Raw genomic sequence first — 22,748 nt, forward strand, 5'->3', positions numbered from 1 at the left:
GAGAGACGGCATGCACCGGGAACATCTATGGGGAACATCTAAGGGAACCCGTGCAGCCCCCGAGAAGAGCCGGCCGGCGGTGTGCCGCTCCCCTGCGGAAGTGGGGAATGCGGCCAGGGGGAACTGCCCTTCCACGGAGGTGGAAGGGATAGTAGCCAACCCGGGAAGAACCAGCAGCAAACCCGGGGAGGGCCGAGCAGACGAAAGAACAGCGCAGGGTCCTGTGTTGCTCCTCCACGAAGACGGGGAGCGACATAATGGTGCCGTGACTCGGATATGAAGCCTAGGCAGGGTTTAGTGTCGTTCCCCCATGAAGACGGGGAGCGACACCTCTGTGTGTGCTCCCCATCCCTGCCCTCTGGTGTGTGCTCCCCTGTCCCTGCCCTCTGGTGTCCTCTGGTGTGTGCTCCCCGCCCCTGCCCTCTGGTGTCCTCTGTGTGTGCTCCCCGTCCCTGCCCTCTGTGTGTGCTCCCCCGTCTGCCCTCAGTGTGTGCTCCCCCGTCCCCGCCCTCTGGTGTCCCTCTGGTGTGTGCTCCCCGTCTGCCCTCAGTGTGTGCTCCCCCACCCCTGCCCTCTGGTGTCCCTCTGGTGTGTGCTCCCCGTCCCTGCCCTCTGGTGTCCCTCTGGTGTGTGCTCCCCGCCCCTGCCCTCTGTGTGTGCTCCCCCACCCCTGCCCTCTGGTGTGTGCTCCCCGTCTCTGTCCTCTGTGTGTGCTCCCCCGTCCCTGCCCTCTGGTGTCCCTCTGGTGTGTGCTCCCCCGCCCCTGCCCTCTGGTGTGTGCTCCCCCGTCCCTGCCCTCGGTGTGTGCTCCCCATCCCTGCCCTCTGGGACAGAGGGAACAGGAGGAGGCACGGTGGATCCCGCAGGGCAGGAATGCCCAGCCCCTCTGCGAGCTTGTTGTCAACTCCCGGCTTTCTAGTCGTGGCCATGAAACAGCTGCCACTACGGCAGGCTCACGTGACCACCCAAGGCAGGAGAGAATGGGGCCAGCCGGGCTCTTACGTGGCTCCCTCTCTTATCAGGAGACCCAGAAAACTTCCTCCCAGGTGTCCGGGCCTAGTAAACGGCTGCCCGTCCACTCCGAGAGCACAGGGGAGGGTTTCAGCAAGTGCCTAACACCATCCATTGCCTCGGGCCAAGAAAGAGGACGGCTCTCATAGACCAGAACACCGTCAGGGTCCATGTCTGGAAAGAAAGGCCGGCGCTGAGGGGGTGCACAGTTCCCAGGGCCTTCACGTCACCCGGAGGTCTGGGATGGGTGAATGGGGGACCCCCACTTGCTCCATGTTTAGTAACTGCCGGAGCGTGGGGTGGGCAGGTCTCGGCACCTGCAGGAGGGGCACCAGCTGTGGAACGTGGAACAGGCAGGGACGGGGAGCACATACCAGAGGGCAGGGATGGGGAGCACACACCAGAGGGACACCAGAGGGCAGGGGTGGGGAGCACACACCAGAGGGCAGACAGGGGAGCACACACTGAGGGCAGGGATGGGGAGCACACACCAGAGGAACACCAGAGGGCGGGGGTGGGGAGCACACACCAGAGGGACACCAGAGGGCAGGGGTGGGGAGCACACACCAGAGGGACACCAGAGGGCAGGGACGGGGAGCACACACAAAGGGCAGGGACGGGGAGCACACACAGAGGGACACCAGAGGGCAGGGACGGGGAGCACACACAGAGGGACACCAGAGGGCAGGGACGGGGAGCACACACAGAGGGACACCGAGGGCAGGGGTGGGAGCACACACCGAGGGCAGACGGGGAGCACACTGGAGCACCTCAGTCAACACACTGGAGCACTCCCCAGCCCCTCAAGGAGGACGCAGACCACTGGAGAGAAGAATGACAAGCCTCTTCCGCCCAGTGCCTGCCCACACCTGCAGCTCCGGGATGCCAGACACACGAGCTTCACTCACAAGTGCACACGTGACGAGGAGGCCGCCCCCGCCGCCCCTGGCCTCACGACATCCTCAAACCTCACTGCCCACACAGCAGAGGTGTGGGCACGGGCTCACCGAAAGGTGCTTCCTGGCTGGGCCTCTGCAATCGCCAGGGTGTGGGCCAAACGCAGGTGCACGAGGCCCTCCCCGCGGCATGGCTGCTACAGCACGACTGGCCCACTGCACACGCCCCCCAGCAGCAGAGAGAACCATCACCCCGGGGGACACTCTCCCCACAGGAGGCTACGCAGCCAGGAGAAGGGACAGCCCACAACACACCCAGGAGCACAGAGGAACCCCACATGCGCTGCGGGGTGAGGGCCGAGAGACCCGGAAGATGCACAGACAGGCAGGACCGTGGGGCGAGGCGTCAGGGGAGCTGGCCTCTGGCGGGGGCTCCTGGGAAGGGACAGGAGTCCTCCTGGGGCTGGCCGCTGGCTGCTCTGAATCTGGGGCTGACCTGCACGGTGGATGCACTTCTCTGCACCTGGGCTGTCCTCGCCAAGAGACACGGGAGAATCTTACATACAGAAGGGGGCCTAAGAATCCAGCCTGAGGGTCTTGGCACTCAGGATTCTGGGAGACAACACCCCGGAAAAGCACAACCCTGAAGGCAGCACCAAGCCCCAAGATTGCCAAGGGCTGGGGCAGGGAGGGGAGGCAGGGGGAGGCAGGGACAGGCAGGCCCAGAGGGTTTCGGGCAGTGCAGCTCCCGGGTCCGACTGTATAATGCTGCGGCTAAGCTGCCGGCCATCACACTTTGGCCAAAAGAACTCAGCCTAATGTAAACCAGGGACACGGCCAGCAACAATGTGTCAATATCGCTTCAGCAGCCCTAACAGATGCCAACACACTCACCCCAGACACCAACCGAGAGGTTGGGAGGGGCGAAACGGCAACTCCATTCTGTCTGCCCAATTCTGCACAACTCAGACTGCACAAGAAAACAATTTGCTAACCTGGAAGCTAAAATCTTTCCTGGTCTGTTCTGGATCTTAAACGAGCGAGACCTCATTCATGACCTCAAAAAGCATCAAAAAGAGGAAAAAACGATGGAAAAGAACAGGCACAAGGGAGACACACGAGTGGGTGGGGGGCGGGCACACAGGCAGTGCAGCACGGGCGCCCGTCTCACAGCTCCGGGAAGGAACCAGGACACCAAGGGGACGTCCAGAGCGGCCCGAGCAGGCCTCCTTCCTCTCGCCCCTCAACATCGTCCTCGGTCATCTTGGTATCGGGGACTCCCTGTCTCCGAGCTGCCCTGCGTGTGCCCCGCTTTGCCCTGTGCGCGTGCAATGCCCACACATTTATTCAGAATGCTTTTTATAATTTTTTTTAATTTATTTGACAGATAGAGTTAGTGAGAAGAGAGACAGAGAGAAAGGTCTTCCTTCCGTGGTTCACCCCCCAAATGGCCGCTACGGCCGGAGCTGTGCCAATCCGAAGCCAGGAGCCAGGTGCTTCTCCTGGTCTCCCATGTGGGTGCAGGGCCCAAGCACTTGGGCCATCCTCCACTGCACTCCCGGGCCACAGCAGAGAGCTGGCCTGGAAGAGGGGCAACCGGGACTAGAACCCAGCGCCCATATGGGATGCCGGCGCCGCAGGCGGAGGATTAACCAAGTGAGCCACAGCGCCGGCCCCCAGAATGCTTTTTAGTGTCACCGCCCTCAAGTGCTAGCCACAAGCAGAAGCTGGGGACGCACTCCTGCAGCCGGGGACAGCAAATGCTCCATGGATTTCCAGCTGTTATGGGGCGACGTCCATGGGAACCCGTCAGCTTCTCACCTGAAGAGCCAGACCAGCACCCGAGGCAGGCAAGTAAGTGGGCATCACGGGCCCTGGGCAGCACACGTCCTGGTGACTGTGCACTGCGGCCTCAAAGGCGCCGCACTGGAAGAAGAGGAGACGGGTCGGGCAGCAGAACCCTGCGGTCAGGAGCGAATGGGCTCGCCCTTGTCCCGGGCCAGCAGCCTGCGAGCACGGGCGTCGCGCCGCTGCCGAGCCCCACGGCACGCCCCTGCCCCAAGCTGGCACTTCCTCCCTGCACCCCACTTTCTCCGCAGTGAGTGGAAACGCGTCCTCCTAGCAGACGTCCGAGTCCCAACCCCAGGACCTAGGAGAGGGCCTTCCTGGGAGTCGGGTGGGCCCTAACCCCTGACTGACATCCTAACCAGACGCAGATGCCCAGGGGCGAAGTCTGTGACGACGGAGGCAGAGACCACAGGGCCACAGCCACCCACCAAGAATGCCAAGCACCGCCAGCAACACCATGAATGGAGAAAAAGGAGTGGGTCCCATTTCCCGGCGAGGTTCTTGGACACGGACCCTGCCCACGCCCCAGCTTTGCTAGCTGCAGCCCCCCGCCCTGGCTTGCAGCACTGTGTGGTGCAGCCACAGGTCAGGAGCCCACCCCGAGCAGGACTGCCCACCGCTAGTGTCTGTGGGAACCTGGCCCCAAAAGGCCACCTGATACGTCCAACACGGGAGAATCCCCGGGAAGGCAGCACACCCTGTCCCGAGCGCCACGGTGGGGTGGGGTCCCTGCTCCCCCTCCGAGCCTCCTCAGGACCCAGGCCAGCTCGGCAGCCCACAGGGCGGCACCTCCCGCCACACACAGGCGGCAGGGCGGCGGCCAGGCTTCCTGTCCCCTCTCTCTGTTCATGTCCTCCGCAGCTGACCCGCTGTGCCCTGGAAGCACCTCTGCCTCAGGGGTGCAGGGAGAGGGGAGGGAGAGCAGATGGAGCGTTTCCCTGAGGTGCCAGAGGGAAAAACTGAGAAACAAGCAAACAGGGACAGCCACCACCTAGGCTCCCGGCACCCCGTGTGGGATGTGAGTCCCGGCCGCTCCACTTCCAGCCCAGCTCCCCGCCAAAGCACCCGGCAAAGCAGTGGGAGACGCCCCAAGCACGTGGGCCCCTGGACCGCGTGGGAGACCTGGAAGAAGCTCCTGGCTCTTGGCTTCCGTCTAGTCCAGCTCCGGCTGTTGCGGCCATTTTGGGAGTGAACCAGCAGATAGAAGATCTGATCGCTCCCCTCCCCTCCCCTCCCCTCCCCTCCCCTTCCTTCCTCTCTCTCTCTCTCCCCCTCTCCTTCTCTGCAACTCTGACTTTCAAATAAATAAATCTTTAAAAACAAAACAGCAAATGTGAATTCCTCGCGTGCAGCCAGTCCAGGGCAGGGCCTCAGCTGTGACCACCGACGGTCACTCTAGTCCCGCTCCGAACCTGCAAAAAGAACGCCTAGGACACAGCCCTATTCTGAAAGGATCAGAACCGCCGGGAAGCAGCCCCGCGGTGGGACCCCGGCCCCCAGGGTCTGGAGACAGTCAATCCCTGCTGTTCTCAGCCCCCCAGGAAGCCCAGACGACCCCCAGCACCTCGCAGGCCCAGCACCTGGCCCCTTGCTGGGCCTCCCCCAGAGCAGCTCCTGTCCACAGCACGCCCAGCGAGTGTCAGGGAGAAGCGACCCCGACTCCAGGCACACACGCCAGGTCACAGCGTCCCAGACTGCAACCTCAGCCCTGCCCGAGCCCGACCGGGGCTGGGTCCTCACCTGGGTCCAGGCGAAAACCCAGCTGGTTAACGCTGGAAAGCCCGAGCAGAGGGCCCGGCCGTGGCGACAAGCACAGCTGCCTCTGTACCTCCTACGATTGCTTTCAGTCCCGCTGTTACCTTCCAGCCTTGAAGACGCGCGGTCTTGGACCCACGTGCTCTTGGGAGGATCTGTCCCTGAGAAAACCACCCACGACGCAGTGCGAGGTGTTTCACACAACACCATCGATGGCTGGATTTTAGTGAAGACAATGCAGCATGATTAATGAATCCAACTCTCTCAGTGAATATTTAGATTTTGAAACCGACAGTTTTCTCATGATGTGCATTTTCCATTAACCTTCCCGGAGCACCCTCCCATTATACAGCCACAGAGATAACGCACACCCCAGAACTCCTGGGGATATGCTCATGGCATGACTTTAATTGAAAAAAAAAAAGGCAAAATCGTAACTACACGCTGTATCTGGGACACCTGACAATATATACGCACCTGAAGGAAATACATCACAGGAGTGTGTTTCTCTGATAACTACAACGCTTTAAACCAAGAAAGTCTGGTGTCAGTAAGCTACGTCTAAAACGGATCTGAGTCAGCAGTGCAGCCTTTGACAGCCGTCTGTCTGCACTGAGAACACGCTGACTGTCAGAGAACGTGGAGACAGCTACCACACGACTTCCTGCACCCACAGCACGCGCAGTCGAGTGCAGAACCACCAGACCTGAGTTCTCACGGTGAGGCCGCGGCCGTCTCAGCTGGCAGACACCACCCACGACGCTCGTGCCGTGACAGAAGCCCCCGATGACGCGTCCCAGAACACATCACTGCTGTCAGGTGGCATATGACAACGCACACGTAGTTCTACACACTCTGAGGGATACACGCAATCACACACACGTGTGTGTGTGTGTGCATCCACCATTGTTTCATTTCTCAAAGAAAGGTTAAAAACCTTGATTTGATTGGGGAGAAGGAAACCCTCGAAGGTGGGTTGCAAATGATCTTACGGAAACAGCTGAGCAGTGAGGTTCATGAACACATGATGCAGAGAGGAACAGTTCACATGAAGGGTTCCTGGCTAAGTGTCAGCTACACATTTCACAATTATTTTTTCATTAATTTTAATAGTGAAAAAGAGAAGTCACTGGCTAATTAAATTCCCTGCCTCTAAGCATTTTCACTGAAAGGGATCCGTTTGTTGGCCAAGAATGTGAGGCCTGAGCCGGCAGCCTGGGAGGCTGGGTGCCGCTCCAGGCCCCGTGCTGCCTCCCGCGGGGGTCCTGGGCGAGCTCAGCTCTGTGCAGGGAGCTGGAATCCACTGAGCTTCTGCTGGTGGCACGGGGCCCTGCACGCAGCGCCTGCTGCAAACCCCTCAGGCAGGGTCAAGGCCCCACAGACAGCTCCCGCCTGCTGCTCACCTGGGGCCAGGGGACAGAGAACGGCCCCCTCCCAGCACCGTGTCACCATGAGAACGGCGGCAGCGGTAACAGCATCTGCCTCGTCCCGGACCCAGGGTCCACCACGGGACTGGCCGTGCAATGGCGGTTGCTTTCTCCCTGACAGCTCTGATATCTCAGTCACCAAATGGCCGCATCAAGCTTTGTCCCCCCGTGGCAAAGGCTGGTTTTGCAGGGCACTTTCTAGGTGCCACGCTCTGACCCCACCATCAGCTCAGGAACCCGCCCAGGAGCCCCAAGAGTCACCGCATCACTCCCCATTAGCCAGGTCAGAGCAAGGCTCTAAAAGCAGACCTGGGGCTCCAGCCCCGCAGCTCAGCTCAAGCCCCCAAGCACACCCCCCACCCCCCACGGGTCTCCTGAAGGCACCGGCAGAGTGGGCTCGTGCTCCAAGGCGGAGGCCGATCACAGGCAAGACTTGGAAGGAATCGGTGGTGCGGCCGCCCTCCCGACGGCTCTCTCTGGCCTGGGTTAAGATGCGGATCAGGGAGCAGGACAGGATTCAAACCCCGGGGGTGCTGGGTACAAGCTGGCACCCCTGGGGGGTCACTGGGCCTCTCAGCTCTGCGAAGACGATGGCACCCACATGGGCTGTGCAAGGGTTAACAGGGGTGTCGGGATTCAACGTCCCCCAACCTGGGGCTGCCACCAGCTGCCAGAAGGCGGGGTGACCACCCCCGATCCTCAGGCTGGGCCGAGCCCTGCAGCCAGCGAACTTCTGGGACGGGCCAGGTGCTGGCTGTCTTGGCCTTGGTGGGCGACGCAGTGTCTGTCACAGCCGCTCGGCTTCCCTGCTGCAAAGCAGCGACAGGAGATCCAATGGATGGTGTGGCCCTCGTCCTGTCAACCTACTTAGAAAAGCACCAGCAGCCCAGGCTGTGAGGCCACGTCCTGGCATGGACAGGTCAGGCTCCGTCCCCTTTCTGACTCAAGCAGAAAGGAAAAGGAGGGATGGGCCCCAGTGGGAAAGGCACCGCCCAGGCCAGGTGCCAGAGGCGCAGCAGGAAACCAGGAGCCAGGCTGTGGCCCAGGCAGGACCAGCGTGTGCCAAGTGTGGGGCACTCACCAGGACCGTGTGGGAGGGCACCTCTCGTGCCGCTCCCGGGGCGCCCACAGCCCCAGCTCCACATCCACGGCCCGCCATGGAAACTCACCTGGGGTCCACCAGCAGAGCGCAGTAGCACACAATCTGCCCTCCGGGGAGCCAGGTGGAGACGGGGTCCCCGTGGCCGGTGTCGCCCACGGGGCACACAGTGGCACACAGCCTGCCCTCTGGGAGGCCAGGTGGAGACGGGGTTCCCGTGGCCGGTGTCGCCCACGGGGCACACAGTGGCACACAGCCTGCCCTCTGGGAGGCCAGGTGGAGACGGGGTCCCCGTGGCCGGTGTCGTCCACAGGGCACACAGTGGCACACAGCCTGCCTCCGGGGGGCCAGGTGGAGACGGGGTCCCCGTGGCCGGTGTCGCCCGCAGGGCACACAGTGGGCACACGTGGGCACAGACCTGAATTGAAATCTCCACACGCCTTCCAGCCTCAGGGACGCGGCACACCTTCTCTACCTGGCCAACTCCCTCCTCCCTCGGGTCTCAGGAAAAGTGTCCGCCCTGTCAGTATCAACCCACCCTCTTCTAGCCAAGGACCCCTACAGGAACGGCCAGGCCTGCGCCCCCCACCCTGCACCATGACTGACCCCACTGTGGTCCTGCGGTCTTCCCCCTCTCCCCTGCTGGACACAGAGACCACACTGCCCTCGGAGGTCCCCTGGCACAGCATCTGAAGCCTGTGTGTGTGGAATACATGAGATAATACAGAGAATAAACTGCACGTGGAGTTCCCCACCGCGAAGGCACTGTTAGAGCTCAGGGGCCTCACGTCGCCAGAACAAGCAAGATGGCGCAGGTCTCTTCTCAAATTTCCCCACTTCCCAAATTTATAAACTGAGGCAAAGTGAATTCACAGAAAAGACCAAGCTCTTTAAAAAAAAAAAAATGTTTTAGGGCCAGCGCTGTGGCACAGTGGGTTAAAGCCCTGGCCTGAAGCGCCAGCATCCCATATGGGTGCCGGTTCTATTCCCGGCTGCTCCTCTTCCGATCCAGCTCTGCTGTGGCCTGGGAAAGCAGAAGATGGCCCGAGTGCTTGGACCCTGCACCCACGTGGGAGACTAGGGAGAAGCTCCTGGCTGCTGGCTTCAGATCAGCGCAGCTCCAGCCGTTGCGGCCGTCTGGGGAGTGAACCAGCGGATGGAAGACCTCTCTGTCTCTCTCTACCTCTCTCTGTAACTCTTTCAAATAAATAAAATAAACCTTTAAAAAAAAGTTATTCAATAACTGATGCACTGAATTAGCATCAGAAAACACAGTTGTGTTACAGATTCTGTACATTTCATAAACTACCCCGCCACACGCGTGCTATCCGCCTCTAAGCAAACGTCGTCACCTGCTTTCAACATTTCCCCGCTGTCCCAAAGCAATACGTTTGCTAGTAAAACTATAAAGCTCTCCGGGGAGAAAAAAAAAAGCAGGGTCATTCTAGCCAAGTAAACCAAGCAACCAAGAACTTACAAAACCTCTTTCCTTTGTCTGATGAGCAAAGATCTCAAATTAATTTTACCTCCCAGTTAAAAAAAAAAAAATCCTGAGATAGCACTAAGCAGCCTCAAACGGAGCTCGCTTGTCACCTGCTTCAGCTCTCCTGCAAAACCAGGAGGGCACCCACGCTGCTCCATGAGACACAGGGCTGTGCAGGGGGGCACCCACACTGCTCCATGACACGCAGGGCTGTGCAGGGGGGCACCCACGCTGCTCCATGAGACACAGGGCTGTGCAGGGGGGCACCCACACTGCTCCGTGACACGCAGGGCTGTGCAGGGGGGCACCCACACTGCTCCGTGACACGCAGGGCTGTGCAGGAGGGCACCCACGCTGCTCCGTGGACACGCAGGGCTGTGCAGGAGGGCACCCACGCTGCTCCATGAGACACAGGGCTGTGCAGGGGGGCACCCACACTGCTCCGTGACACGCAGGGCTGTGCAGGGGGGCACCCACGCTGCTCCATGAGACACAGGGCTGTGCAGGGGGGCACCCACACTGCTCCATGAGACACAGGGCTGTGCAGGGGGGCACCCACGCTGCTCCATGAGACACAGGGCTGTGCAGGGGGCACCCACACTGCTCTGTGGACACGCAGGGCTGTGCAGGAGGGGCACCCACGCTGCTCTGTGGACACGCAGGGCTGTGCAGGGGGGCACCCACGCTGCTCTGTGGACACGCAGGGCTGTGCAGGGGGGCACCCACGCTGCTCCATGAGACACAGGGCTGTGCAGGGGGGCACCCACACTGCTCCATGAGACGCAGGGCTGTGCAGGGGGGCACCCATGCTGCTCTGTGGACACGCAGGGCTGTGCAGGGGGGCACCCACGCTGCTCTGTGGACATGCAGGGCTGTGCAGGGGGGCACCCACGCTGCTCCATGAGACACAGGGCTGTGCAGGGGGGCACCCACACTGCTCCATGAGACACAGGGCTGTGCAGGGGGGCACCCACACTGCTCTGTGGACACGCAGGGCTGTGCAGGAGGGGCACCCACGCTGCTCTGTGGACACGCAGGGCTGTGCAGGGGGGCACCCACGCTGCTCTGTGGACACGCAGGGCTGTGCAGGGGGGCACCCACGCTGCTCCATGAGACATAGGGCTGTGCAGGGGGGCACCCACACTGCTCCATGAGACGCAGGGCTGTGCAGGGGGGCACCCATGCTGCTCTGTGGACACGCAGGGCTGTGCAGGGGGGCACCCACGCTGCTCTGTGGACATGCAGGGCTGTGCAGGGGGGCACCCACGCTGCTCCATGAGACACAGGACTGTGCAGGGGGGCACCCACACTGCTCCATGAGACACAGGGCTGTGCAGGAGGGCACCCACACTGCTCCATGAGACACAGGGCTGTGCAGGAGGGCACCCACGCTGCTCTGTGGACACGCAGGGCTGTGCAGGGGGGCACCCACGCTGCTCCATGAGACACAGGGCTGTGCAGGGGGGCACCCACGCTGCTCCGTGAGACACAGGGCTGTGCAGGAGGGCACCCACGCTGCTCCATGAGACACAGGGCTGTGCAGGGGGGCACCCACGCTGCTCCATGAGACACAGGGCTGTGCAGGGGGGCACCCACGCTGCTCCGTGGACACGCAGGGCTGTGCAGGAGGGGCACCCACGCTGCTCCGTGAGACACAGGGCTGTGCAGGAGGGGGCACCCACGCTGCGTCCGCCTGCTGCTGCTGACTCAAGGGGCGATGTGCGGCGCGCACGCTGCCCACAGCCACACAAAGGGGCCTTGACTGTGTCCAGCTCACAGGGTGGACTGAGCTCAGGGATCCCATGTGACGGAGCCCAGAATCTCAGCCCAGCCTGCGGCAGGCAGCAACTGCTCCACAGAGCGTGGGTTCTGTTGCTGAGTGGACACCATTTCTTGGCAAGTGTTCCAGTAGCAGCGGGATTCTGGATCCTGCTAATCTCTGGGCCAGGCGAGCACAGGGAGCCTCAGGGACAGCGCCGCGCCAGGGTCCCGCAGATTGGGGGTCGGAGGGCGGGGAGCCTGCACCATGAAGTAGAGCACAGGGCTCACGGCTGGAGCTGAAAGGCTTCGGTGCTGGTCCCTGCTCGCCCCCGTGTGATCTGGGGGAGCAACGGAACCCTCATCTGAACAGAAGGGAAGTGGCCGTTCCCAGACTCGCAGAGTTTGAGAGGAAAGCAGAAGGGTGCATGGCTAAGATGGAAGAACCCAAAAGTTGGCCAACAGGCGGTCCAGCCGCCCACTGAGGCAGCACGGACACAGAGCATCCAGGGAGGAGGGACTCAGGGGCGCGGGGAGTACAGCACAGCCCTGCGCCCACCAGCACCGGAGACGCAGCGAGAACCGAGATGCGCCCTCAGTGTCAGTCACACACGGGAAAGAGCCAGGTTAACTATCCCGCTGACATTGTAATGCAGGCTGCCTTGAAAGGACAGCGCTGCGAGTATACTGGGTTCAACACAAGGGCAGCAAAACGAGCTGCCCTCATGCTTTATGAGGTGGCTACTGGAAAACTAGATGGCACGTGTGGCTCGCCATCGGTTCCTGCTGCACACCAGAGCGGGGCCTGGATTCCAGTCCACTCCTGTGCGGTGCCAGTGACTGCACCGCGGCTGCCTAACCAGAGCTACTCCCGCACAGTGACTTCCACTCACACCGGCCCCTGGACGGCCTTCCCACTTGTCCCCTGGAATCCCCTCCACTTCCCTTCAGCTTGGCAGGGCTGCGACCACACAGGCTTTGTGCGGGCAAACGCAAAGGCAACAGGGCCTCTGTCCCTGTGGTTGCTGAAGGGCAATGCCGGAGAACAGGAGAAGAAAGAATACAGAGAAGGCTGAGTCGTTCATGAGGCACCTTTAGGACTCCCCACACACACTCCAGGGGGGAAGGAGGGAGAGCCAAGGAGAAGCAGGTGGAGGAAGGGGCTGGGGGGAGCGGAGGGGCCCGGGGAGAGAAGGCCCAGGATGGGGACGTGGACGCAGAGCCCGGGTGGACGGGAGGAAGGCAGCTTCCATGCGTGGATGTGATTCCTCAAAACAGCCCCCGGAAGCCTCCAGCTCGGAACCCTCTGCATTGCCGGTGGCAGCTCTGCTGGCCCCTGAGCCCAGCTGGCCAAGAGGGGCCTCCAGCATCAGCTCTATCAATCCACAGGAAAGGCCGGCGCCGCCTGTGGCACCAGCACCCCGGTTCTAGTCCCAGTTGGGGCACAGGATTCTGTCTCGGTTGCCCCTCCTCCAGGCCAGCCCTCTGCTGTGGCCCGGGAGTGCAGTGGAGGATGGCCCAAGTGCTTGGGCCCTGCACCCCATGGGAGACCAGAGAAGCACCTGGCTCCTGCCTTCAGATCGGTATAGCTCCGGCCACAGCAGCCATTTGGGGGGTGAACCAACGGAAGGAAGACCTTTCTCTCTGTTTCTCTCTCTCTCTGTCTACTCTGCCTGTCAAAAAAAAAAAAAAAATACAGGAAAACATCTCAGTCCGAGGCTCGGGGGACATTCCATGGGGGCCCTCCACAGGCTGCCCTGGGCAGGGGCCGCGAGCGGAACTCATTCACCAGCCACCAGACAGACGGTGGATGATGGCCAAGAATCTGCCTGTGGCCTACGTCCGGGGGCAGGGCTTGTGCTTGAGGGTCCTTGTGTCCTCTCACTCAAGGAGGGGACGCAGCTGGCTGAGGCCTGGTCAGGGGCACTTGGGATTTGCCGACAAACAGGTGAGAGCTCTGGCTTTGTGACAAGAGTCCTGCACCTGCGGTGTCAGCAGGGACGTCTCCACGCCAGGCTGCATCTGCAAAGCTGGATCAGAGCTGCTGAGCCTGGTCAGGGGCACGCACTCACCTGGCCTGCTCCTACGAGAGCCCGAGCCACACTAACAGACGTGGGGCGCCTCCAGCCCCTCGGGAGCTCCGCCCTGACCAGCATCTCCAAGGGGACGATGACAAGGTCCAGAGTTTCCCAGGCCGCACACCCGAAGGTGCCCGTCGTCAGCAGCCTCCGGCAGCAGCTGGGTCTCCCCCTCCTGCCCTGCAGGGAAGCCTGGCTCTCTCCTGCAGCCACCTGTACACCTCGAGCCATGGCTCCCCCGCTTCTGCACGGGGTGCTGCCCCGCCCTCTCTGCAGCACGGCCGTTTACCGAGCGCTTCCCTCCCACAGCTGGCTGCCAGCTCCCGGAGGACCACGAATGCCCACCTAAACCATCCCGGCATCCGCACGCTGCAGGCACTCAGTGCAGACAGGGAATCACACCATGGAAACCAGTGCACACGGCTGCTCGGGACACCGCCCGTTTCACAGGGAGCACAGGGCCCAGCAGCGCGGATTCTGTCTGATGTCGAATCCTCCACAGTGTGACCCCTCCAGCGTCCCCTCCACAGTGTGACCCCTCCAGTGTCCCCTCCACAGTGTTACCGCAGGAAAGTTACTGACCATCTCCACACACGTTGACAGTAACCACCCCATAGTGTAGGCGCACTTACAGCAGTGCCAGACACACAGTAGGACCAGACCTCACGGGGTGGGGGCACTTACAGCAGTGCCAGACACACAGTAGGACCAGACCTCATGGGGTAAGCGCACTTACAGCAGTGCCAGACACACAGTAGGACCAGACCTCATGGGGGAGGCGCACTTACAGCAGTGCCAGACACACAGTAGGACCAGACCTCACGGGGTAGGCGCACTTACAGCAGTGCCAGACACACAGTGGGACCAGACTTCATGGGGTAGGGGCACTTACAGCAGTGCCAGACACACAGTAGGACCAGACCTCATGGGGGAGGGGCACTTACAGCAGTGCCAGACACACAGTAGGACCAGACCTCACGGGGTGGGGGCACTTACAGCAGTGCCAGACACACAGTAGGACCAGACCTCATGGGGTAAGCGCACTTACAGCAGTGCCAGACACACAGTAGGACCAGACCTCCCGGGGTAGGCGCACTTACAGCAGTGCCAGACACACAGTAGGACCAGACCTCATGGGGGAGGCGCACTTACAGCAGTGCCAGACACACAGTAGGACCAGACCTCACGGGGTAGGCGCACTTACAGCAGTGCCAGACACACAGTGGGACCAGACTTCATGGGGTAGGGGCACTTACAGCAGTGCCAGACACACAGTAGGACCAGACCTCATGGGGGAGGGGCACTTACAGCAGTGCCAGACACACAGTAGGACCAGACCTCACGGGGTGGGGGCACTTACAGCAGTGCCAGACACACAGTAGGACCAGACCTCATGGGGTAAGCGCACTTACAGCAGTGCCAGACACACAGTAGGACCAGACCTCCCGGGGTAGGCGCACTTACAGCAGTGCCAGACACACAGTAGGACCAGACCTCATGGGGGAGGCGCACTTACAGCAGTGCCAGACACACAGTAGGACCAGACCTCACGGGGTGGGCGCACTTACAGCAGTGCCAGACACACAGTAGGACCAGACCTCACGGGGTGGGCACACTTACAGCAGTGCCAGACACACAGTAGGACCAGACCTCACGGGGTGGGCGCACTTACAGCAGTCCAGACACACAGTAGGACCAGACCTCATGGGGTGGGGGCACTTACAGCAGTACCAGACACACAGTAGGACCAGACCTCACGGGGTGGGCGCACTTACAGCAGTGCCAGACACACAGTAGGACCAGACCTCACGGGGGAGGCGCACTTACAGCAGTGCCAGACACACAGTAGGACCAGACCTCACGGGGGAGGGGCACTTACAGCAGTGCCAGACACACAGTAGGACCAGACTTCATGGGGGAGGGGCACTTACAGCAGTCCAGACACACAGTAGGACCAGACCTCATGGGGTGGGGGCACTTACAGCAGTCCAGACACACAGTAGGACCAGACCTCATGGGGGAGGGGCACTTACAGCAGTCCAGACACACAGTAGGACCAGGGAAACTGAGCTGTGTCGTCTATGATTCGTCCACTCGCACGAGGAACACGAAACCAAATGCTTTTTAAAAACTCTGACACCCAACCACATCCTGACACTGAAAACAGGAGACAAGGAGTGAAAGCCTTCAGCCTCAGGAAGTGCCTGTCAGCTACTCAGCCTCTGCAGAGAGGAATACCCTGAAAGATCGACCATGTGGTGCACACTCCAGGGCCACAGCGCGGAGAAGCGGCCGCTGCCACCCCCAGCCAGGACAGGGGCTGGAGGTGAACTTTCTGCAGGTGGTCTGGGCCGGAACCCCTGGAGGCCAAGGGGCAAGCTCACAGCTCCCGGACCCCACCCCAAGCCCCTGCCAGGATCTAGGGTGGGAAAGCACTTCTGAGACCTGAATTTAAAAACCGAGGGGCCGTGTGCCCTCTGCATGCTGCTGAATTCCTGGTCAGCGACAGACACATCGAGAGCTGCCAAGAGTGACAGAGCTGCTACGGCCGACGCGAAGTGTCCACCATCAGGAAGAAGATTCAGGCGGAGTTGACACGTTCCTGACAACAAGACTCAGGGTGTCTTCCCTCCTCCGGAACCTTCTCCTCGGGGTCAGGGCGGTGGGAGGCATTTCAGGGGACACTGGGGCTGCTCATTCAGCGAGCGACCCACCACCCCCGGCGAGAAACAGCGCAGGACAGCAAGAGGACAGGAGGACAGACGGCACTTTGGGCTGAAGGCTGTGGCGCGAGTGCAGGCTCCCCACTCCCAGCGAGGCTGAGACAGCGCACAGGCCAGGAAGCCAAGGCTCGGCTCTGCCATTTCCGAGTGCAGGGACCCTGGGCTGGGTTCTGGCCCGACTCTGGTCTCCTCGTCTGTAACACACGCCCCGGGTTTGCCGTGAAGGCTCCCTGGGCCCCGCACCTGACCCACCCAGAAATGGACTCACTCTTCCCCTGCAGTGGGGAAGCGGGGGCCGCCACTCCTGCAGGCCCCTGAAGGACCCAGAATCACCAGTGGTCGCTCGCCGGCTCAGACGGCAGCGGTGAGAGCGCTAGGCAAAGTTCCTCTCCACAACCTGCCCGGGGGTGCCCTCTCAGACAGATCCGGGCCCGCCCGCCTGCGCCAGGGACTACAGCGGTCTTTTCAAATGCGGTCATGAGCCGGGTTTGAGGCACGGACTCCTCCTCTGTGAGCTGCTCATCAGATGCACACCCCACCCGCCTCCCCACCAGGCTCTCCATCACCCCGGGCCAGGCACCAGTCCCCAGACCCCAGAGTCTACGAAATTATTAAAAGTAGCCAATCCCCGAGAGCCCAGAAACCAGCTGCCCCCACCCCACGTGCCACAGCCGTCTTGGGACAGCCCGCGGCACAGCCTCCCGTGGCTGTCTCTCCTCGGGAGAGGTACGTCACCAGGCTCCCGCCTTTCATCTGTCTGCGTGTTGTGTCCTGCCATCAAAAGCTCTTCACATCTTAGAGAACACCCAGGCACTCAAAGAGAGAGCAACAAAGACTTCCGTGGCTTCGTTTTTCATAACGGCAAATCACCTGGAGATCAATTCCACGTCCACCAACATCCAATGCCACCCCTGGAGGTTGGACGGTACGAGTCCAGGGCTGCCGTCCAAGAACGGGCGTGAGAACGCGCGCGGGCAGGCGGCCTACACCCAGCACCACAGGCCCGCGGTCGTGGGCTGAGCGCCGGCCGGCTGCGGGGAGCCTTCCCGCCTCCCCCAGTGCTGCGTCACACGACACACACACAGCGGGGTGCGTGTGAGGCCCGGGGGCCAGGGCGGCATCCTGCTCCCTGCCCTCCGGAGTTCCGGCCTCTCTGGACGTGCACTCATGCATGACTTGTGCAATCTACGAAGTAACCGCAAAGTCATCAAAACCCCAGCCCCCCAAAACAAAACCGGGAAGAGTCCCTGGTGACCCACACAAGGAAGGGTCACAGCACTGCCCCCTGTTCCAGGACTCCACCAAGACCGGGGATTAGCAATACTTAGTATTACTAAGGAATGAACTGAGACTACAGACAACAGAGCCGGGGCTGCAAATCAGACCACCCCAGCCTTGGCCTCTGTGTCAGTAACCACATCACTCTGGTTAACAGCAGCAGGCTCCAAACATAGGTGAGGACCACCCTGGCCCGGAGCCCCTACATGAACAAGGATGGGGATGGCCCCAGGTCTCCTTCGAAGCCCCCAGGTCTCCTTCAAAGCCCCCAGGTCTCCTTCGAAGCCCCCAGCTCTCCTTCGAAGCCCCCAGGTCTCCTTCGAAGCCCCGCCTACAAGGAGAATTCAGGGAGACAGAGAAGTGATGTCCGTCCTCTCGTCCTCTCGTCCTCCCCAGCAAGGGCATCCTCACAGCGCAGCGAGGGCAGCCCGGCTAGCAGTGGGTCTCGTAAGAGAATGACGGATTTCCTTCCTAGTGTTTCTGTTCTGGCAAGTGTGTACACGCGCGCACGTACACGCACACGCACACACACACATCACTGCTAAAATACATTCATCCCAAAGAAAGGTTGGGGACGAACTCCCCCCAGCACTCCCCTCGTGTTTGATGTCGGTTTGTCGCTTGTTTTTGAGCCCTCCCGACTTGTTTCCTTCACCGTGGGTCAAACTACGCTTTGGGATCGGGCAAGGAGATCTCCCACCAGCTCGTGGTCAAAAGCTGAGCACAGGTTCCAGTCGCCGCGACTCCTGGTTCTGCGGGGGCCTGGAGCTTTGCAGACGCGGTGCCACACACCAGCCTGGGCCTGCTCGGTGGTGCTGCTGCTCCAGGTGTTCACCACCATGTCTGCGTGGCCCGGGGATACCCGTTAATTGCCCAGCTCTCCCCGGAAGCCCCTGGGTTGCAGGGACTGCTCCCGCGGGGCTGGGTCCCTTGTCATGCCACAGCACGAACAGTCAGCAGGAGGGACCCCAGCAGCTGCAGCCTGGGCTCCATCTCAGAAGAATCTCCCGGTGGCCCCAGCCCAGGCCCTGCCTCCCGCGACACTGCCCAGGTGCACCTGATCCCTATCTGCCCCTCCCACTCCAAACACTTCCCGCGAGGGGGCTTCTGCGCCTGTGCTGAGGCTGCTCCTGTCTGCAGGAAAGTGATGCTTCCTCTAGGAGCCTGAAGAGGATTCCCGTGCAGGCTGCGACCAAAGACAGCGGAGACTCACACCCAGAAACGCGGACTCCAGCCCGAAACGCGGCCACGAGGTCAGAGAGGGACACGCGCACAGCCTCGTCCTTGCAAAGTGAGGGCGAGAGCGCAGCCGTCGGCAAAGAGAAACTCGGCACGAAGGACAAGCAGGCAGCCGCGTCCTCCTGAGAAAGGCACGCACGTGCCCGGCAGGGCTCGTGTGGCTGCTGCCGAAACGGGGGAGAAGCCGCAAAGGCGCTTTTCACGGCGGCTGCAGGAATGGAAGAGGAGTCTACCTGGCGGGGGCGGGCGGGGGGCTCTCGGTTATGAAACGGGGGGGAGGGGGAGGGAAGGAAACACGCGGGACTCACACCGCCGTTGGAGTGGCACAGCTGATGAAAGCCAGGAGTTCTGAACCTGAGCTGCAAGGAGCCGCCGCGGGGACCGCGTGCGCGGACCCTGAACAAAAGCCACGCTGTGCGGCGCCCGGGAAGGCCCGCAGGTCTCCTTTCACGTTAATGACGTCTCAGCAGCCAGTGTGAAAGCCCGAGTGTTGTTCTGGGGGCAGAGCTCGGCCCCGCCCCCGCCCGGCTGCCCCTCCTGCGCCTCAGACATTCAGACTCAAGGGTGCTCCCACCAGCACCCCTCACGCTGCCCCGTGTGCACAGGGACAAGCAGCGCCACGGCCCCAGGTCCCCAGCCCATACGGTCCTGGCCCCGGTCCCGTCACAGTGAACCCAGCCCAGCACGGCTTGGTGGCCTTGGGACGGAGAGCCAAACACACACCAGCATGCAAAGAACCAGCCCTGGAGGGGCCTGCTCACTGACTCACAGGTGTGCAAGTGTGTGCACACGTGTGTGTGCGCGTCTTGAGTCAGAGAGGCCCTCAGAATGGCGGCCACTGTTCGTGACTCACGCTCTGTGGGGAACGGCACGGACCCCTATCTATGTACCAAACCTGGCCACCAGCTGGGGAGAGCGAGGCCGGCCCCTCTGATAAGGCCCGGGCAGGTTCGAGGGGGGCTTCTACAAACGTGCCGTGCCCAGAAGTGGGGCAGCGAGCAGGGAGGCTAGACAGGATGGCACGGGAGGGCCGGCAGCGCGGGACCACCTCCCCCCAAAGTCTGCCGCCCGAGCCCTGTGCCCAGAGCCCTGGGCTCAGGCGTTCACCCAAGTCCGGAGCTGGAGGGGTGCTGGGGGGGGAGCAGTGTCCAGGCTCGAGAGGAGAAACCCTGGCAGTGCCGGGGGAGGGGAAGAGCTGGGGCCTGCTGAGCCGGGCTCTGGGGCACCTCCCGGGACCGTGGGCCACGCACACCACGTCTCACAGCTCAGCAAACACCGGAGCCATCTGGCTCTGCCCTGGTTCGAGGTCCTCCTGAAGACCGGACCCACAGCCAAGGGCCCTGAGGTGAAGTGCACGCCCAGCACCGCCGGCCCGGCCTCCACCCCACGCCCTACGGCCCCACGGCTTCCCTCCCTCTGTGCTCAGCCCGGTGCCCTCCACAGGCCTTCCTGGGGAACGAGCTGCCCCACAACACCCAGCGCAAAGGGCCGCCTCTTCCGGCGCCCCCAGCAGACGCCTCCGTGTGGTTCTCAGAGCACCACGGGCAGGACTTCCAGGGAGAGAGACGCTCTAGGGCCATGGCAGGGCCGCGCTGGCCGGAGGTGCTGCACCCGACACGGCGGGGAGGGCGGGCCCTCACCCCCACAGTGCCAGGAGGGCCGTGTCAGTGACGACGCCTTTCAGAGCCGCCACCAGGACGCCCGCTCTGCCGCAGGCCCCGGGCAAGCCCTCCGCGGTTACGGGCTCAGCTCGGCACCCCCACGGCCCCGGATCCCCGGCTTCCCTCTGCAAGCAGGGCTCAGCGCGCTGCTGCCGGTGGCCGAGGGACACAGAGCCAGCAGGGCTGTGCACGGCCCAGAGCCTGTGTCCCACCCATGCAGAGAACAGGCAGGGCCACAGGAAATACCCCTCCAACCTCTAATGGGTCCTCAAACTCGGACAGAGGGCCCGGACGCAGCCCTCAGATTCTGTTTCCTCGACTTCTTTTCTTCCAGACGCTGTCCGAACCCCCACCGCTCCCCCCAGCTGAAGGCAGCCCTGGGGCATGAACGGATTTCTCTGTTCCAGGACCTCCGGCCTCCATAGCGTGTGGGGCAGCGCCACCTTCTGGCCGGCAGGCGTGGGGCGGCGGTGTCCCACTTGGCACTGTCCGGCGACCTCCTGAGCTGTTCGGCCTTCTCCTTTCCAACCCAGAGAAGAAGCGACTGGGGGCACGGGGTGCTCGAGCCGGGAGGAGGCAGCTCGGCCTCCTGGGCTTGCCGGTCTGCGGCAGGAGCTCAAAGGAATGCAGGGTTCAAAGGACAGATGCCAGACTGGAACCTCCTGGTGGCCGGGAGGTGGTCAGCATGGCCGAGCAGAGCCCAGGGCAGAAGGCAGCAGGCCTGGAAGACGCTGGAGGGGGGCGAGCAGGCCTGGAAGACGCTGGAGGAGGGCGAGCAGGCCTGGAAGACGCTGGAGGGACAGGAAGACAAAACCAGGAGAGGTGGACCCTCAGCACTGAGCACCAGGCCAGACACACACAAGAGATTCGGTAAATACGACTCGAGGTAGCTGAGCCAGGCCCATCCACAAGCACGCCTCCGGCCTGTCTGTGTCAGCCGCCCTGTACACACGGGGCCACCCACAAACAAGGCAGGCTTAGGGGTGGGGGGCACAAACAAGAAGCCAGCGTCAGGGCCGAGGCGTTCCTCACAGCTGCGTCCTAGACGCCTGGTTAAAGAGCGAGCTGGGGTCCCACAGGGACAGAGGCCGCTGGAAGCTTCCATTCTCTCGCTTGCCCACTCACACATCTGCTCGACGGCACCATGGCAGCACGCGACCTGCACGGCGTCACCACCTGTTCCACCTGTCCTGCAAGGCGGCAGTCAGAGCCGGGACACAGGACACGCCACTCGACTCCTCTGCGGTCACGGCCTGGCAGTGACAGGCCAGAGCCGGCACCCAGGCGGTGAGTGTGCCGAGTCTCACGCCGGGAGGCCGTCACTGGCGCCTGTTACGGGGCAGGCAGCTGAGCAGGCTCAGGGAAGAGCAGAGCTGCACACCGACGGGGCTCACAGACGAGAGCAGGCGGCGGCCCCGGCTGGGCAGACGGCTCCCCGGGGCTCCTCTGCCACCCTCGGAGCCTCGGCTTCCCCGTTTGTGAAACAGGAGTCAGGACGGAGCAGACGTGACGGCTAGCAAAGGCCCGGCACTGGGGCGTGGCAGCCCTGTCGCCCCGAGGACCGCAGCATGGCGGTGCTCACAAGAAGCCACTCTCCTCTGCACACCAGCAAGTTCGCTTCGACAGCGGCGTTGCTATCTGCTCCACCCGTCTCCTCGGCTTCTCCCACTGCCCCAGCCACGCAGTGTGCGCCCGGCGCGTCCCCGCTGCCCATGAAGCCAACTGTCCAGCATCGATGGGGTGTCTGCCCACCCCCCGCAGAGCTAACACTGTACAGTGCGGTCAGCATCTCGTGGGAGGGTACGATACCACGTACACATCCTGTCACTCCAAAGGTGCCTGCCCACTGCTGTTAGCGCCGAGAGCGCCAGCGCCCACCATCAGTTCCTCTCAGTAATCACTGGTTGGCTGCCGAGCAGAGGCTGCAGCAGTTGGTGCTGGCCCTTCTTTTCTCAGAAGCAGATTACCACGCAAGGGGGGAATCACGCACGCCTTCTGCGTTACCTCTGCAATCTGCTCTCCAACGCTTGTCCGCAGCGTGAAGGGGGTTCCCTCCTTCCACCATGCGTGAAAGATTAACACAAAATAAATGACGCACCTGCCCGGAGGAGCTGAACATCGATGCTTTTACAACACGGGGTGAACCTCCATGATCCTGACTTCCCAGTGGATTCTTAGATCAACACCAAGAGCACAGACAGTGAAAGACAGAAGGAGGGAGACTGGGTTTGATCCAGCGTAACCAAGGACACACGGAATGGGAGGAACTGTTGCAAGGGGGTTAGATCTAGGATACACGGAGAACACCCACGACGCGGTGATCAAAGAACAGGCGACTCAGGATCTGCGAAACACAGCTCGCGCGTCTCCACAGCACACGCGCGGACGGCCCACACACCACGGCGTAGCATCATGGGGGCAAGCGAACCACGAGGAACCTCTGCACACCCCTCGGGCTGGCTGTCCTCAACCAGTCAGACAACAGCCAGGAC

General features: G+C 62.2%; 1 protein-coding gene across 9 annotated transcripts in view; it reads right to left on the reverse strand.

The window, feature by feature from the left end:
- C18H16orf95 (chromosome 18 C16orf95 homolog) overlaps positions 1-22,748 on the reverse strand; it is a 138,107-nt gene that overhangs the window by 69,993 nt on the left and 45,366 nt on the right. The window lies entirely within an intron of this gene.

The sequence above is a fragment of the Oryctolagus cuniculus genome, chromosome 18 (assembly GCF_964237555.1).
Source record: "Oryctolagus cuniculus chromosome 18, mOryCun1.1, whole genome shotgun sequence".
In the NCBI taxonomy this organism is placed as follows: domain Eukaryota; kingdom Metazoa; phylum Chordata; class Mammalia; order Lagomorpha; family Leporidae; genus Oryctolagus; species Oryctolagus cuniculus.